This window comes from Ovis aries, chromosome 13 (assembly GCF_016772045.2).
Source record: "Ovis aries strain OAR_USU_Benz2616 breed Rambouillet chromosome 13, ARS-UI_Ramb_v3.0, whole genome shotgun sequence".
Lineage (NCBI taxonomy): Eukaryota > Metazoa > Chordata > Mammalia > Artiodactyla > Bovidae > Ovis > Ovis aries.
The window spans coordinates 81,381,733-81,394,074 of record NC_056066.1 but is presented as its reverse complement, the minus strand read 5'-3'; the positions used below and the strand labels follow the sequence as shown (position 1 = coordinate 81,394,074).

General features: G+C 49.1%; 1 long non-coding RNA gene across 1 annotated transcript; it reads left to right on the top strand.

Moving 5' to 3' along the window:
• The first annotated feature begins 2,137 nt into the window (after positions 1-2,137).
• LOC132657592 (uncharacterized) lies at positions 2,138-12,060 on the top strand. The gene is made up of 2 exons (XR_009595998.1): positions 2,138-9,718; positions 10,263-12,060. It is a non-coding gene; the product is annotated as an uncharacterized LOC132657592 (long non-coding RNA).
• The last annotated feature ends 282 nt before the right edge of the window (positions 12,061-12,342 follow it).

Below are 12,342 nucleotides of genomic sequence, written 5' to 3'. Positions count from 1 at the left end.
GGAGTTGCTGGGAAGATACATCTGGAAAGAGAAGGGGGATTTCAGATTATTCTGGAGGGAGTTCCTCGACATCCAGTGGTTAGGACTCTACTCTCTCACTGCTGAGGGCCTGGGTTCAACCCCTAGTCAGGGAACTAAAAATCCTACAGGCTGTATGGAGTGCCTGAGTAAATATATATATATGAATATAGATTATTGACTGCATATATATCTGAATATCTGAATATACATATTTGACATATATTTGGCAATTGGCCAATATTTGAACACATACATATATATGCATGAAATAGTCTGACTCGAGACCAAGTGGAAGGGGGCCCGCGGAGGTGGGCGGGCCTTTCTCTCCCTGGCCGGGGGCTGGGCAGGATGTGGCGGTCAGTAGTCGGGCTCTGGGAAGGTAAGGGCACCAGGGGGTGCTGAAGGATTGACTGCGAGATGTGAAGGAATAACGGGGTGTCAGGGTGACTCAAAAATCTCTAGCCTAAGCCACTGAATGACGGAGCTCCTTCTAGCGGACTCTGAGGAAAGCAGGTCGTGGGGCGGCGTGACGGTGGGGAACGCGGGCTGGGGCAGCTGGGCTTCAGGCGCGTGAGGTCTCAGACTGTTTATAGCATGCCAGGGGAGGCAGTTACAGCACAGAGCCCGTCCTTGGTCAACAGCGCAGCTAAGGGGTGATCCGCCGCGTGAACGAGCGCCGGGCGCCCTGACGGTGATGTGACGGACGGGGGTGGGGGCGTCGCAGGTGCTGGGCGCGGCGTTGGTGAGAAGGTGCCAGGACAGCTGCGACCCGCGCAGGGACCGCCAGGCCGAGTCCCGGAGGAAGGAATGAGCTTGGTGCGTTTGAGAAGCAGAAAGAAGGCAACTCCAGGCGGCTAACCCACAGCTGGGTCTTACTTTGAACGTGATGGGAGGGGCTCCCCTGGTGGTCCGCGGCTAAGACTGTACACTCCCAATGCAGGGGCCCTGGGCTCGATCCCGAGTTGGAGAACTACATCCCACAGGCCACAACTTAGAGTTCATATGCTGCAACTAAGACCCTGTGCAAGCGAGGGAGTTTTTTTTAAAAGAAGACCCTAAAATCATAAAGATTATTATAAACACAATGGGAAGCTGTTGGGAGACTTCCAGGAAGGATGCGGTCACACCTGATTCCCATTTTAAAAAATAACTTTGGAGGGCTTCCCTGGTGGCTCAGTGGTAAAGAATCCACCTGCCAATGCAGGAGACCCGGGTTTGATCCCTGGTCCCGGAAGATCCCACATGCCACGAGCTCCGTGCGCCGTAACTACGGAACCTATGCTCTGGAGCCCGGGGCTGTAACTGCTGGGTCCGCGCGCTGCAGCTATTGGCGTCCATGTGCCTAGAGCCTGTGCTCCAAACCAGGAGAAGCCAGGGCAGTGAGAAGCCAGGACACCGCGACTAGAGGAAAAAGTCTGCACAGCACAGCCCCGGGAAAGCAAGGGTAACGCCGGACACTGGGTTTGCGTAAGAGGGAGCAGGAAGCCCCATTAGCAGGCCAAACAGGACGCTGACTCAGGCCAGTGGAGGCGGAGAGAACCAGACAGACGCGGGACCTGCCTTGGAGGGGGAGACAACAGGACGAAAGGAAGAGGGTCGGGGTGCTGAGGTCTTGGGGTGCGCAGGTTGTTGCAGGGCCCCGGGAGCTCAGGGGGAAACTCAGCAGGACGAGGGTCCGGGTTCTCTCTGCGCACCTGACGTGGGACACGACCGAGGGCGGGGGAGCAGGGGAGCATACTGGCACCTGTTTTTAGAGTCACGTACACATACAGGGTAGCAAGACACATGAGAAATAATCCAGCCTGATGGCTTTCCCCCAAAACAGCATTTCGGGCAATCAGGCCAGGAAAGCCCCTCCTGCCGGCTCCCTTCACTCCTCACTATCCTTCCCCCAAGGCAACCACCGTCCTCGCCTGACACAGGCCTCATTGACAGCTTTCAACCTATGATTCACAGATGATAATCCGAGGGGAGCGTGGGGCACTTGCTTATGTAACTCTCCGACAAACAGGCTCCCTCGGTCTTTGAGGCCGAGCGCTCGTCTCACTCGGAGGCGGCTTGGCTCCCCTCCCGCCCCGAGGGGGCGCCGCGGAGCCGGCGCGGGCTGCGGCCCGGCGGCCTTTCCCCCGCGAGTCCGCGGGCGGCAAACCCGGCGCGCGGTCCCACCGCAGAGCCCGGCTGCTGGCGGGCGGCGGGCCTGCCGCGCCCAGCTCCCCTCCGGTTTCACTTCACTCGCCCAGTCCCCACAGAGGCTCTGCTAAGGCACCCTTGTCAGCTCCTAGTTCTTGTGGCGTTTCATACTTGAATGGCGTTACCGCCAATCTTCCTCTGTCCTGGAGATTAGTCTTTCTGTTTCTCTTTCTCTCCTCCCCTCTCACTATTCCTGGGATTATTTCTTTTGGAAATAATTCCCTGTGCACTCTGCCTCCATAAATCTCTGAATCCTGGCACATGGAACAAGCCTGTATTACAAGGGAACGGAATCAGCAGGCCACGGGGAGGCAAGCTTTCACCCTCTGCAGTTTCGCCCCCGGAGGAGGGCCGGGTAACGCCTCCCGGACAGACGGGTCATCTTTCCAACTGCTTTTGCTCGTCGGGAGACCCCCCAGTCCCACGTCTTTTTATTAAAGTACTGTATTCGCCTTCTTGGCTCTGCACATGTTTTCTGCATAATACGGAACAGTGACCTTTAAGTCTTCCGCACCCTGGTGTGCTCTGGACTCACAGACCAGTTTTCACAGACAGACACACACCACACACACACACACACACACACACACCCTGAATCTGCACAGACACACATACACACATACCCTGAATCTGTACAGACACACCACACACACACACGCACACACACCCCACCCCTGAATCTGTACACACACCACACACACACACACACACACCCCACCCCCAAATCTGTACTAGCTGACTGCTGGCAAAAGAAAACACCTTTTCACTGTTACTTTGGCTCTGTGTGTGTGGTTTTTTTTAACACCTTGAGATATAATTTACATGCCATAAAGTTCACCCGTTTTAAGTGTGTAATTCAATCTTTTTTTTTCCAGTTTATTTACTGAGGTGTACGCTGGCTGCTTCTTTTTGAAAAAGGGGCCACTGGGTGAGCGTTTTGACTCCACAGTCCCTCCTCACTTTGAGAGGTGACATCTAAAGATCAGAGACCAGATTCTGTTTCAGCCCCCAAAATAGTTGTTTTATTCATTGTGCCATTTACAACTCACTTCCTGTGTTTTGACTCTGAGCTGCAGGCCTGCTTCTTAGAAGCCAGGTGGATTTGGTTTTTTGTTTTTTTTTTTACACTGTCAAGAAGTTTCTCTTGTGGTAGAGGAATTTTCTGCTTGCTTTTTTGTTTTGTTAGTGTTTAGTGAGTCTTCAGATCTTTGCTTCATCTGCTGGGCTAATTAGAGAGACGTGAAATGTACCTTTGTGACAAGACAGACTATTCAGACACAGTCAGTATTTAGAGCTCCGCTCAAACGTTCACAGCATTCTGACTGTTGAGACTGGTGAAAAAGGAGGATGCCTAGAAGTATAAATAGGGCATGGAGGCCTAGAACTTTCCCCTAATATTACAGTCTTCATCTATCCTTGGGTTTTGACATCTCTGGGTCTTTATTATTTGAGAAACAGAAATGACAATAATCACTTTAGGAGATCTGCCTGAGGATCATGTGAGATAATTCACTTGAACGCACGCAGAATGCTACCAGTTTTTAAAATCTATTACTGTTCACGGAACATGAATCTTAAAAAGCTTCACGAATGGTGTAAGAGCTCTATTTTGGCGAACGCATATTAAACAATGCACTCTGCCTGCTGCTGCAGAGTGTGCACCTGCTTGACCAATGGCTCAGCAAACCGATAATGAGGCTCGCTGTGTGCCAGGCCCTGGGGAGCCAATGGCGGTTAGGCAGGCAGAGCTGGGCGGAAGGAAGAGAGTCAGCGTAGAGCTGAGCAAATGAATATCTAAGTGCAAACCATGCAAGGGCTGGGGAAGAAGCTATTGTGATGTGTGCGTGTCTAAAGCAACTTAAGATAATAAGTATTTTGCTAGTAAACGTATACCTATAGGCACAGAAAAATTTTCTGAAACAATTCATGAGTAATTGGTTATAAGGGTCTCTTTTTGCGACAGAAACCAGCAAAGCACAGAGGGGAATGTCTTCTACTTTCCTATACAACCTCAAGTTTCTAACTATAAGCATGCACTTCTATCATTTGTTTTGTTGTGATCCTAGAAAGAAACAGGTTTCTCTTTACTAAGATATAAGTAGGCTTTATTAAGCCTATCAATAGGCTTTTTTGGTCAATAGGCTTTTTTGGTCAATAGGCTGAGAGTCCATTTTTATTTTCTTCCTTAGACTTCTATATAAAAACAAGCTTTTATTTTAAATGAATAAATGATTAACTGCCTTGAAATACTTAACTTGTCATGCCAAACTAATTAAATATTAAATATTACACTTGAAAAGACAAAGGTCATTTACTAGAGTGCAAGAATTCATCCACCCCTACCAAATCATTACCAGCCTGCTTATGCTCACAACGTCTGCCCAGGTAACACTTTGGTTCAGCAGCTGTTTACTGAGTGCTTACTGTGCACGAGCCTTGGTTCTGAGCACTGACTAGTAGGTAAAACAAAGCCCTCAGGGAGTTACAGAAGAGACTCTGGTTGGAGCAAACAGACAAGTAAACCAAATACATATTCACATACAGTAAGTGCTAGAAAAAACATGCAAGCAGGGCTGGCTGGCTCGAGTCCTGGGGAAACCGAGGGTGCCTTTCGCTCGCCATTCAGAGTCCACTCTAGCTGCATCGCTGCAGAGAAAGGTCGGCAGGCCTATCTGACGCCATCAGCCTGGATGGAGAGAAGGGAGGAAGCTGCGCAGATAAATGACGCAAGCTGTTCTCTGCCAGAAGGACCGGCCAGTAAAGGCTCTGAAGTGGGAGAGCTGGAAACCAGTAGCTCGACAGGAAGTACAGGACAACTGTACTGTTTATTCTAGACCCGTCACAGTGTTCCTAACACTTCATCATTTAAGATTTAAAAAAACTAAAGGTGAACACTGATAGCTTTATTATTGTGTATACAGGACTCGGATTGTGTGGTTCTGGACATTGCTCCTCTTTCTTCAATAGTTAATACAAAAATGTCAGTATGGACTACACATCCTAGAAAAAATAGATATATCTTGATTAAGACAGGGTTTAAGATTCTTTAGCCATCTTCATGTCATTATGATGTATTTTTATTATTCTCACAGTATCTCATAAAATGTGTATTTCATTACTATAGCACACACCCATTTAAAAATTCTTTTTTACTATGGTAAAAAGCGCATAATATAAACACACACATTCTAACCCTGGGGCTTCCCTGGGGGCTCAGTGGTAAAGAACCCGCCTGCCTGTGCGGGAGATGCAGGTTGGATCCCAGCGTGAGGAAGATCCCCTGGAGGAGGAAATGGCAAGCCCCTCCAGTGTTCTCACCTGAGAAATCCCCTGGACAGAGGGGCCTGGAGGGCTACAGTCCATGGGGCTGCAGAAGAGTCAGACACGACTGAGTGAGCAGCAGCAGCACCTTGGTCCCATTTAACTGTACAGTCCTGGGGCACCAAGTATATTCTCACCGCTGTACAACTCTTACCTTCAGCCATCTCTTGAATTTTCCACCTTTCTAAACTGAAACTCTGTCCCCACTAAGCACGCCCGCCCCACGCCCGGCCCCTGGCCACCACCAGTGTGCTTTCTGACTCTATGGATTTGTCTGTTCTAGGCATCTCGTACAGGGCAGTCAGAGAGTACTTGTCTGCACCTTAAGCAGACTGGAATAGTACAAGCCCGTTTTTAGCCACCGAAAATTAGTGAATATTACTTCAAGATCATAGGGAAAGGACCCTGAGACACACTGTCTTCTGCCTACTGTGAGATGCTCAGCGGTCGGAGGGGCACAATGACAGGGAGTCCTTGAACTACTTAAAATAGCAAGAGAAACAACTCGCGGTCACGAGTCTCAGCGCAGCCTCCGACTGCGTGTGCTGGCACGCACTTCCTGCTGTGGCCCTTCCCTTAAAGTGAGGAGCTGGCTGTGGAGTTGTCTCGAAGCCCTTTGACTCCTTCTCCTGCCCCTTCGCTCACATTCTCAGTTCTAACTTGACGAATTCTGATGAAAAGCACCGCTTCGGCATCCGTGATCTTTCACTCTCCCTGGATGAGCACTAGGTTAATCTTCTCTTCCTCTTCCAAACAGGATCCGTGGGCAGGCTGCTCTAGAATAGTGGCTCTCAACCAGAGGCATCCAAATCCGCCCCCCTCCCCGTCCTTCTTGGGGGCATGTGGCCGTTACAGGAGACGGGGCTGCCGCTCATGACTGTGGGGGGGGGGTGCTGCCAGCATAGTGGGTCCAGACCTGAGGAGCTGGTAAACACCCCACAACGCACAGGACAGGCTCCCAGTACAGAATGGTCCAGTCCGAACATCAGCAGTGCCAAAGATGGGGACCTTGGGTCTAGAGGGACTGGGAAAGAGCGAGACGGGAGAAAACGAGCGGAGATCACTACCTACTTATGCCCGTCTGGTGTTTCCCACCTAAGAAACAGCAAAGCAACTTCTGTCTTATGTTGACTCTTCACTCTTGATTGGGCTTCCCAGCTGGTGTGAGGGGTCCAGAATCCGCCAGCCAATGCAGGAGACCCAGAGATGCCAGTTTGATCCCTGGAGCAGGAAATGGCCACCCACTCCAGTATTCTTACCTGGGAAATCCCATGGACACAGGAGCCTGGCAGGTTACAATTCATGGGGTTGCAAAGAGTTGGACACGACTGAACACACTTACTTACTAACTTATTCTCCTGATTACACTTTCTTATTCCTGAAGACTTGGGTGTGTGACTTCAATAACGCCATGTTAGACCCAAACACAATGGAGTAAATGAAAACTGGAGGGCGAATTCTAACATGTACTAGAGCTGTCTGAGCATTCTTTCTAAGACTTGAAAAAGTCTTCAGATCCTGGTTTAATTTAATGGATGATACATTCATCTGCATATGGCATTCAGCAGCAAAGTAAACTTCTTTCTGCCTCTTTGTTTCCAAATCAATGGGGAACAAAGGATATCCTCATTCCATTCAAGCAGTTTCAATGATTCTCAAATGAATGTGGGAGTAATAGTCAAGCCATTTAAAATACACTGATGAGAAAGCATACTTAGTAACCTTGTAAACATTCTATGAAAGTACAAGGGAACCTTTAAGAATAATATCCAAGTGTCCTTTTTATATAATAGCCCTTTATTTTTTGAATGTTCAGATGCCAATAAAACAGAATTGAACAGAACAGACGAGAAGAATGCAACTCCCAAATTTTCTAGTGCTGTTAAAACATGGCTGTTGTTTCTTAACACTCAGAAGATTTCGTTTCTTCAGCCCCACTTACAGAAAGGACCTTGGACACATAGCTCACCAACCGCCAGAGGAATTCAAGAGGAAGCTAACCGCACCCTAAGGTGTTTGAAGCTCTCAAACGATGACCCAAGTTTTTTTTTTTTTTCCCAAACAGCAGCAGCTTGGCGGGAAGCAGGAATAAGACAAGAGAACTGACTGAAACCCACCCTCCAAATGGGAAGAAAAACTACCAATAATGACCTGTGAGGTTTGAAATCACTGCTCGTTTTACTATTCGTTATTCAGACGGCTTCCAGCCTCATTACCTGGCATATTCTCCTGCTTCTGAGCTGCCTGTGGAAATGCACGTCAGGAAGGCTGAGCCAGCCTTTCAGAGGACAGGAAGCCTTCTTTACCCTCCCATTCTGTCTGCCTTCTCTCTGTGTCTCTGTTACTGTCTGCGTGTGTTGGAATCCCCTCCAGCGTTCCAAAGGCCAACGCAGTAGTCCGCCGTTGGGGTGCTCAGCCAAGCACAGCCACTGCTCAACTGTGTTCTCTCTCTCAGCCCTTTCACCCACTGATTTCAAATTTCTCTCTCAACCGAATGAGTTACAGAGAGGCGAGCTGGAAAACCACACCGGGGAGAGCTCTTCGAGAGGAGAGCAGCCTGACGTTTTCATCTAAATTCTCAGTCCCCACTCCAGCCTACAAGGCGGCAGGAAACTCGCAGCCGGAATTGAATGAGCTCAGCCGGCCTCGAACTGGTTCTTCTAAAAAGAGTGTGTGTGTGTGTGTGTGTGTGTGTGTAGGTGTGTGTGTGTGTGTGTGTAGGTGTGTAGGGAACACAGGCACTCTGCCCAGGAGAACTTAAGAGAGAAAGAAATCCTCTCTCCCAACACTGTCTGAAGTTGGCTGCCAGGGATTCAATACATACCTGACCAAAAAAAGACAATGTCCTACCTAACTGGTTTGACTGTTTCCCGGCTACTACCTGGAGAAGTAAACAGAACCTTATCATTCTCAGGTACATCTGACTTGGACATTTTTCCCCCCAAGTAAATATTTCTCATTTCAACGCTCTTCCACTGTTGCCAACTGCTGTCTCTGAACTGGACCGACTGACAGTTCTGTCTCAGAGGAAGTCGGCTCCATAGCAACCAGCCAGGAAGGCCTGCACCTTCCACCAGGCTGCCTCTCTGCGGCCACTGGGAGGCACTGGGGGACCCTGCAGTTATCCTGTCAGGCCAGTGCTGAACCAAGAGAGGTTCTTCCTGTGCCCCCCTGGGCTCCTCCAGTCGGGCAGGATTTCTGTCTTGATCGCTTAGCTCTTCTCAATGAATCCAACACTCGGGGCATTTTTCTCTCTTGATTCAGGAAGTGGCGAGCTGAGCTCTGAGAGTCTTTCTGCTCCGATGATATAAACAAATTGTAGAGGAAGTCAAGTCAAACTTTCCCTTGCTGCTTTTGTTCTCCCAACCAGCGATTCAGAAAACAGAGCCAACTTTTTTTTTTCTTGGATGACTTTTAAAGATTGCTCTTAACTGGAAAGGCAGAAACGCTCCTCCTCTTTTTTTTTTTTTTTAAACCAAGATACTCAACTTACTTTTTTCAAAAAAGAAATGCCCTAGAAGGTTTGGTTTTTCTTTTTTTTTAAATAAGGCTGTTTTCGAGACTTTTCAAAACAAATGTCTCCCTTGACATTGCAGTTACCTAATGGTTGTTCTTTACTTCAAGTTTCAACCAAAAGAGCATTAATGAGCTCTGTGTGGACAATGGCCGGACTTGATTCAGAGGCCCTTGGTGCCCTGATTTATAGCCAAGGAGAGCAAACAGTCATGATTCAATCAGAGTGCCCGTACAGGGTGCCCGTACAAGGCACACCACAGACAGAAACGAGACAACTTATCTGCAGAATCTGCAGATACTGCTTGAAAAAAAATCACACATAAGCAGCCCTTCTCGCCGTGGAAGCTTCTTGAAGGCCTTATCACCAGCTTGTAAGATGTCATCTCTGGGTCTCACTCCTGGTTCTGAGAGAGGCCATTTCCAAACCAGAGGTACCTGACAACCCCGGGCGAACGCTCACCACCCCTGACCTAGTCACCTAATGAAAGAGGCTCCGCGCCGCGTAAGCGAAGGGAGGCAGGACGGCAGGGAGCCGCACGAGCATCTGCAGGGCGGCTTCCCACACTGGTGCTCTGGCGTGCTAGTCCCGGCACCAGAGCTAAGAGGCGACGTCACGTGGATATCTGTATGCCACCCCTGCTCGTCCTCGGCTGGCGCTCAGTGTACACAGGTGGGTAGCCAACTTTCAGTACAGCCTGATCTTCTAGTGAAGCATGTTAAGTTCAAGCACAGGCTCACGCTCCTGCCTGCGTCTCTGTGTTCCCTTCTGCACGGTGCTGTCACGCGGGTTAAAAGGAGCAGAGCGACATCTCACCCCAAAGCGTGGTGTGTGTGAGACTCTCGGTGAAAGGCAGTTATTGTTAAAATTCACACCACTGAGTTCGCCTGGGTCAGGAAAAACCAGCATCGGTGAAATCTGAATTTGGACTGTATTTACAAAGTTCCTTCTATTAATATGTCAGAACATGTTTGTCTAACCATGACTGTCCCCGCCCTCATCTACATTATATACTGCAGCTACTTATAGATCAATAGGTACATAAAATCAGTTACGCAAGTTGTAATTGTGCAGTTATTGAATAAAGAGAGGATGAAAGGAAAATGTAAGGTTCTGAAAGCTGGCTTGAGTTCACTTATCTTATATTTTTTATCTTATCTTCATTGAACTGTTGATTTACTTGTCTACACTCTCTTCTCTGTTGGTCATTTTCCAGGCGTGCATCTTCCTTGAGCATCAGCTGAGAGAGCTATTTCATTTCCACCGCCGGGGAAGCAGCCACACAGCACACCCGGAGGCAGTGCCTTGCCTGGAGGCCTCCGAGGTGCGCTCGGCAGTGTTAGGAGCTGTGTGCACCGCCACACCCCGTAACTGCCTTGAGAGCTTTGATGTAGAAGCATGCAAGACTTACAGTGCTCCAGAATTTCTATAAAGCAAATAGAGCTATTATGCCCTGATGCAATTGCCATACATTTACCAAATTCAACGCCTGCATGTACTGGGCGCCAGGATACAAAAAGAGGTCAGCAGTGCTGGCTGGTCCCACATAAAGACTCGACACGCACACACTTGCAGGACCAGAGAAGCAGGCACCCTGCTACACGTCCTATGTGCGCAGTCACTTCAGTCGTGTCCTACTCTTGGCGACCCCGAGGACTGAAGCCCAGCAGGCGCCTCTGTCCATGGGGATTCTCCACGGACAGAATTCTCCAGCAAGAATACTGGAGTTGGCTGTCGTTTCCTCCTCCAGGGCATCTTCTGGACCCAGGGATCAAACCTGCGTCTCAAGTCTCCTGCACTGACAAGTGAATTCTGTGCCACCAGCACCACCTGAGAAGGAAGTAAACCCTCGTACTCAACAAACAGCAACTGTGTGTGAAGACACACAGGAGGGTCACATTTGGTGCATTTCCCACTTATCAGTTCACCTCTTATTATACGTGATGCAACTTGACCTTGGAATTCTGGTGCGTGCTCTGTCCAGGGGTAAGTGGGGTCCCAGGGAAAGCAAGAGAGAATTTTGAAGAAAAGTATTCACTAGGCTATTGGGTTTTTAAATCATTCTATTAATCATGATCCTCCAGAAAAATAGAATCAATAGGATATGGGTGTATAGGAAGAGATTTATCATAAGGAAATTGACTCATGCAGTTATGGAGACTGAAAGGTTGCATGATTCTCTGTCTAGAAGCTGGCAGCCCAGGAGAGCCAGGGGTATGGTTCCAGGCTGAGTCCAAAGGCCTGAGAAACAAGAGGACTCGGGGCAGGAAGGTCAGCGTCCCCGCTTACGCCAGGAGTCAGGAAGAGCCAGACTCTCCTCCTCTGCTGTCCTGTTCTGTTCAGCCACTCCAGGGACTGGATGCGGTGCGCCCAGACTAGGGGGCCACGCTGCTTCATTGAGTCTACCAACCCAGTGCTCGTCTCATCTGGAAACACCTTCACAGCCATTCCCAGAAACAGCATGGAACCAGTATCTGGGCAACCCGTGATCATGCTGACACGCAGAATTAATCATCACCACCCACTAAAGAGGAACAGGTGACGTGACGACCCAGGAAAAAGAAGGACTGACACTGACAGAGACGACATGAAGAGACGCCCAGCTCCTCGGAAGGGACGGCAACCGAGACGCGTGCCTGCACGCTCAGTCGTGTCTGACTCTGCCACCTGCTCCTCCGTCCACGGGATTCTCTGGGCAAGAACACTGGGGTGGGTTGCCATTTCCTCCCCCAGGGGATCTTCCCAACCTGGGGAGCGAACCCACGGTCTTCTGCGTCTCCTTGAATTGGAAGACAGATTCTTCACCACTGAGCCACTTGGGAAGATGCAGCCCTGTCCTAGGAAACACACATTGCCTAAAATCTTAGACATCATATGTAAAAAACTTGACAGATATTTTCCCAAATTTGACACAAAAATCCTAAAGATGTGTATCACAGTAATGTGTTGTGAAGCCAAGACAATAATTTATTTTAAAATAAATGTTAATTAATCCTGATGGCAGAAGGATTAAATCTTCTTCCCGGTGGTGTCTCTCTAGAAAATGATAATCCAAGATCATTGTCATAGTAACCGGTAGTCCAAGAGTATGCAGGGCTTCCTAGGTGACACCAGCAGTAAAGAATCTGCGTGCCCACGCAGGAGACCTAAGAAAAGTAGGTTCGATCCCTGGGCCAGGAAGATCCCCTGGAGGAGGAAACGGCAACCTACTCCAGTATTCTTACCGGGGAAATTCCACGAACACAGGAGCTGGGCAGGCTGCAGTCCATGGGGTCACAAACAGTTGGACGTGGTTG